Raw genomic sequence first — 6,912 nt, 5'->3', positions numbered from 1 at the left:
AAAAAAAAAAAAAAAAAAAAAAAAAAAAAAAAAAAAAAGATATCACAATGAAAGAAAATTGCAGGCCAATATCGCTGATGAATATAGACCCAAAAGTCCTCAACAAAATACTAGCAATCTGAATCCAACAATACATTAAAAGGATCATACACCATGATCAAGTTGGATTTATGCCAGTGGTGCAAGGATTTTTCAATATCTGCAAATCCATCAGTGACACACAACATCAACAAATTGAAGAATAAAAACCATATGATCATCTCATTAGATGCAGAAAAATCTTTTGACAAAATTCAACACCAATTTATGGTAAAAACTCTCCAGAAAGTGGGCATAGAGTGAACATACCTCACCATAATGAAGGCTATATATGACAAAACTATAACTCACATCATGCTCAAATGTGAAAAGCTGAAAGCATTTTCTCTGAGGTCTGGAACAAGACAAGGATGTCCACTCTTGACACTTTTATTCAACACAGTTTTGGAAGTCCTAGCTATGGCAATCAGAGAAAAGTAGAAATAAAGGGCATCCAAATTGGAAAAGAAGAATTAAAACCATTGCTGCTTGCAGATGACATGATAGTATGCATAGAAAATCCTAAAGACTCTACCAGAAAACTACTAGAGCTCATCAATGAATTTGGCAAATTGCATGTTACAAAATTAATACAAATCTTGCAGGTTTCATTTCTATACACTAACAAAAATGTTCAGAAAGAGAAATTTAAGAAACAATCCCATTTATCATTACATCAAAAGGAATAAAATACTTAGGGATAAACCTACCTAAGGAGACAAAAGACCTGTACTCTGAAAATTATAAAACACTGATAAAAGAAATTGAAGAGGACACAAACAGATGGAAAGATATACCATGTTTTTGGATTGGAAGAATCAATAGTGTCAAAATGACTATGCCACCCAAAGCAATCTGCAGATTCAATGCAATCTCTATCAAAATACCAATGGCATTTTTCACAGAACCAGAACAAAAAAGTCTTAAAATTTATATGGAGACACAAAAGACCCAGAATAGCCAAAGCAATCTTGAGATAGAGAAACATCTGGAGGAATCAAGCTCCCTGGCTTCAGAATATACTACAAAGCTATAGTAATCAAAACAATATGGTGGGCTTCCCTGGTGGCACAGTGGTTGAGGGTCCGCCTGCTGATTCAGGGGATGCAGGTTGATGCCCCAGTCTGAGAGGATCCTGCATGCAATGGAGTGGCTGGACCCGTGAGCCATGGCCACTGGGGCTGTGCATCCGGAGACTGTGCTCCATGGTGGGAGAGGCCACAGCAGTGAGAGGCCCATGTACCACAAGGAAAACAAAACAAAAGCAAACAAACAAACAGAAAAACAATATGGCACTGGCAAAAAATAGAAATATAGATCAATGGAGCAGTATCAAATGCCCAGAAATATACTCACACACCTATGGTCAATTAATCTACAACAAAGGAGGCAAGACTATACAATGGTGGAAAGACAGTCTCTTCAATAAATTGCACTGGGAAAACTGGACAGCTACATGTAAAAATAAAAAATTAAATTAGAACATTCTTTAACACTATACAAAAAACTAAGCTCACAATATATTAAAGACCTAAATGTGAGACTGGACAGTGTTAAACTCTTTGAGGAAAACTTAGAACACATTCTGACATAAATTGCAGCAGTATCTTTTTCAATCACTCTCTGAGAGTAATGGAAATGAAAACAAAAATAAACAAATGGGACCTAGTTGAACTCAAAAGCATGAACTTTTGTGTTCATAGCAAAGGAAACCATAAACAAAATGAAAAGACAACACACAGAATGAGATAAAATATTTGCAAATCATGTGACTTACAAGGAGTTAATATCCAAACTATGCAAACAGCTCATACAACTTAATATCAAAAGAAAAAAAATTAAAAAATGAACAAAAGACCTAAATAGATATTTCTCCAAAGACACTACAAGTCCAGACAACAACATATCTTCTAGATTATCTCAATAGTTTCCTAACTGACTTTTGTGTTTCTTTGCTTGTCCCCCACAAATAATTCTCCACATGGAACTCAAAGAAATCTGCTAATATAGGTCAGATTCTGTAACTCAAAAAAACTCTGATTTCTTCCCATTGCAATAAGAAAGAAAAGTAAAGTTATCTTAAAATGTATTGAAAGAGTCTACATGTTCGCAGGACCACCAATCATTCCCTCTCTGCTCTCAACTCCTACTACTCCTCTCTTGTTCTCTCTGATTCAGCTGCTCTTTCCCAGGTATATCAAGCACACCCACCAACTCTGGAGTGCCTGTGAACTCTTTGTTCCATTTGCCTGGAATTCTTTTACCTCAAGTTTCAAGTGACTATCTTTCTCCATTCCTTCAGCCTCTATACCATATTAGATAGGCCTTCCCTGAACATCATAAATGATATAAAACATCATCACTACCTTCAGCACTCTATCCATTTACTGCTTCATTTTCTCCAGTGCCTGTAATCACCATCTGATGGTGATACATTTGATTTTTTTTCCAATTATATGTTCTAGAATGTAAACCCCATGCTCATGAAGGACAACATCTTTGTCAGTTTTATGCACTGATGTATCTCCAGAACATGTAACAAGTGTCTGCCATAGAATAGGTGTTAAAAAGATATATTGAATACATGAATGGATAGATGAATTAACAAGCAATAATGAAAGGTAGAGAGTGAACGAAGCCCACTCTTTCAAGAAATTTAGTTTGAAGGGGAAGAAACATTGTACGCTAGCTAGAGAAGGCCTAAGTGTTAATTGCCTGTTTTAAAAATGAGGGAATTAAGTATATCATATGCTGAGGAGAAAGAGAATATAAAAGAAGAGAAGGTTAAGGATCAGCATATTAGTGAGATAAATTTTAAAAGTTGGAGGTGAAGAGTTGGAGTACAGGTTGGTAAGGATGTCATGCATAGTATGGAAGAAGATAATTAAATAATCTGAAAACAAATAATTGGTACCTGTACATGAGATTAGTTTGTAGGGTAATGGGCAAAATCTAAGGGAGATGTTTCTATATGGCCTCTAGTTTTCCTGAACATTGTGGACAAATCATCAGAATCAATTGAGTATGGTAGAATTGAGGAAAACAATTAAAATGTTGAAAACCCATTATGGATAATGACAAAGGAAGTTTACAATAGGCACATATAAGTATAAAAGATAGTATTAAAGATTTAATTAATATTAGAAACCATGACCTCACAGTGTCCCAGCAGTACTTAGCAACCAGAACATTGGAGAAGAGAAATTGATAGTTGGTGTATTTCAGAATTACTGACTTAAAGCACAATACATTGAGGAAATATAGTCAATAAGAATGGCAAGATAATAATTATGATATATCTATGTTCTAGGCTGGATATGTAATTCAGAGACTTTAAGTTATGGGTAGTTTTGAAAGCTAGCATAAGTGGAATAGAGGTATCAAGAGACTAGTTGATCATTAGAGGTCATTTTGGAGCTTGAAGATCCCAGGTATGGTGGGCAAAAAGATATTTTCTGAACTTTGGATGAGTGACTTACACTAAATTAAAATGTCTGGAAGAACTTGTTTTTTGTGTGAGGGATAGCCAAATATAATCTCTTCTTAAAATGAACCATCAATCCTTTGGGTCTAGCTTTTCTATTGGTCTCTATCAATTTTTAGTGGTTTACAGTATACTGGCTTTGTCGATGATCCAGGCTGGCTGTGAAAGGAGGTGAGGGGTAGTGGATATTGTAGACTTGGACCAATTTAGAACAAAGTTGTAACTGATTTTTTTTTTAATAACGGCTTTGTTGAGATATAACTCACATATCATACAGTTCAATGGCATTTAGTATATTCACAAAGTTATGCAAACATCACCACTGTACAATTCCAGAACATTTTCATTACCCCAAAAGGAAACCCCACAAATTTAGCAGTCACTCAAAGTATCCCCATTCCCTCCAGTCCTAGGCAAACATAAATCTATATTTTGTCTCTATAGATTTTCCTATTCTGGATATTTTATATAAATAGAAACATACAATATATGATCCTTTGTGTTACTCTTTCACTTAGCATAATGTTTTAAAGGATCATACAAGCTACAAAATTTATTAGTAATTCATACTATTTTATTGTTGAATAACATTCCACTGTGTGGATATTCCACATTTTATTTACCTATTGAGAAACATTTGGGCTTTTTCCATTCATTGACTATTATGAACAGCTAGGGATATTCTCACACAGGTTTTCGTGAGGACATATGTTTTCATTTGGGGGATATATACCTAGGAGTTGGATCACATGGTAATTCTGTTTAACCATTTAAGGAACTGCCAGACTGTTTCCCAAAGTGGCTGCACCATTTATATTTGTACCAGCAGAGTGTGAGGGCTCAATTTCTCCATACCTTAACCAAAACTTGTTTTGTTTTTCTTTTCTTTTTATTATAAACATCCTGGTGGGTATTAAATGGTATCTCATTGTGTTTTGATTTGTATTTCCCTCATGGCTAATAATATTGATCATCTTTTCATGTGTTTATTGGTATATCTTCTTTGAATAAATGTCTTTTCAGAATATTTTCCCAGTTTTAGTTGGGTTAAGTGTTTTTATTATTGAGTTGTAAGAGTTCTTTATATATTCTACAAATCCATTTTCCGATATATGATTTTTTTTTCCTATCTGCAGGTTGTTTTTTCACTTTCTTAAAATGTGAATCTTTCTTTATTGAAGCACAAAATCTTTCTTTATTGAAGCACAAATTTTTAAATTTGAAAATGCCCAGTTTATTTTTGTTCTTTTTGTTGCTTGTGCATTTGATGCCATATCTCAATGTAAAATCCAAGGTCACAGAAACTTATGCCTGCTTTTTTTTTCCCCCAAAGTTGTAGTTTATGCAATATGGTTAGTCTTAGTAAGAAGGGTTTCTATAACATGGGAACTTTTTGAGAGCAATGTTCTAAGTGTAATTTTAATTTTGTTTTTAATTTGTGCTATCTTTGTGTTTGATTGTTTTGATTGGAAGAAGGTGAAAGCCTACACTGCTCTGGTAATGGACCATGCTATTCCCATACAGGAATCCTTAAAGTTAAAATTTAGTCAAGAAGAAAAAAGCCAAGAAACAAGGCAAAAAGGACTTCATTGAAATGGTCAGAGGGAGGATAGTTTATAGAGGAAGGAGAGAAGTGGAAGAGTACCAAGTAAAGGAGTTGCAAATATTTAGACTAAATTATTGCACCTATTAAGAAAAACAAACAAACAAAATATGTATGCAAAGACAAAGAAAATTTTCAAGAATTGTCCCAAATTTAATTTTGTCAAATTGAGAAGGAAAGAAACAATTTATTACAAGCACAGAAACTGTATGTTGGTAGTGGTCCTGACAAGAAAGCAGATAAAGCTTAGGTGATAAAGGAGAGGTAACATAAAGAGGAGAGCTGATTTTAGCTTAGATAAACTAGTTAAGGGAACTAAGAGTAGGCAATAGGGATTCCCTGGTGGCGCAGTTGTTGAGAGCATGCTGATGCAAGGGACACAGGTTCATGCCCCTGTCTGGGAAGATCCCACCCACCATGGAGTGGCTAGGCCCATGATCCATGGTCGCTGAGCCTGTGCTCTGCAATGGGAGAGGCCACAGCAGTGAGAGGACGGTGTACCAAAAAAAAAAAATTGTAGACAATGCACAGGAGGAACAAAACAAAAAACAAACAAAGAAAAACCAAAACGTCAGGAGTAACAGAAGAGGAGATAAACAAGACCAAAAGACAACCTCAGAATGGGAGAAAATATTTGCAAATGAAGCAACTGACAAAGGATTAATCTCCAAAATTTACCAGCAGCTCATGCAGCTCAATAACAAAAAAACAAACAACCCAATCCAAAAATGGGCAGAAGAGCTAAATAGACATTTCTGCAAAGAAGATATAGACTGCCAGCAAACACATGAAAGAATGCTCAACATCACTAATCATTAGAGAAATGCAAATCAAAGCTACAATGTGATATCATCTCACACCAGTCAGAATGGCCATCATCAAAAAATCTAGAAACAATAAATGCTGGAGAGGGTGTGGAGAAAAGGGAACACTCTTGCACTGCTGGTGGGAATGTGAATTGGTTCAGCCACTATGGAGAACAGTATGGAGGTTCCTTAAAAAACTACAAATAGAACTACCATATGACCCAGCAATCCCACTACTAGGTATATACCCTGAGGAAACCAGAATTCAGAAAGAGTCATGTACCAAAATGTTCATTGCAGCTCTATTTACAATAGCCCGGAGATGGAAACAACCTAAGTGCCCGCCGTCGGATGAATGGATAAAGAAGATGTGGCACATATATACAATGGAATATTACTCAGCCATAAAAAGAAACGAAATTGAGCTATTTGTAATGAGGTGGATAGATCTAGAGTCTGTCATACAGAGTGAAGTAAGTCAGAAAGAGAAGGACAAATACCGTATGCTAACACATATATATGGAATTTAAGAAAAAAAAAATGTTATGAAGAACCTAGGGGTAAAACAGGAATAAAGACAGAGACCTACTGGAGAACAGACTTGAGGATATGGGGAGGGGGAAGGGTGAGGTGTGTTAGGGCGAGAGAGAGACATGGACATATATATACTAACAAACGTAAGGTAGATAGCCAGTGGGAAGCAGCCGCATGGCACAGGGAAACCGGCTCGGTTCTTTGTGGCTGTCTGGAGGGGTGGGATAGGGAGGGTGGGAGGGAGGGAGACAAAGAGGGAAGAGATATGGGAACATATATATATGTATAACTGACTCACTCTGTTATAAAGCAGAAACTAACACACACTTGTAAAGCAATTATACGCCAAAAAAGATGTTAAAAAATAAACAACAGCACATAAAAATAAATAAATAAAATAAAAAAAA

The sequence above is a fragment of the Lipotes vexillifer genome, unplaced genomic scaffold (genome assembly GCF_000442215.2).
Source record: "Lipotes vexillifer unplaced genomic scaffold, Lipotes_vexillifer_v1.1 scaffold8, whole genome shotgun sequence".
Taxonomy (NCBI): Eukaryota; Metazoa; Chordata; class Mammalia; order Artiodactyla; family Lipotidae; genus Lipotes; species Lipotes vexillifer.
The sequence above is the reverse complement of the archived record's forward strand: the minus strand, read 5'-3'. Positions refer to the sequence as shown.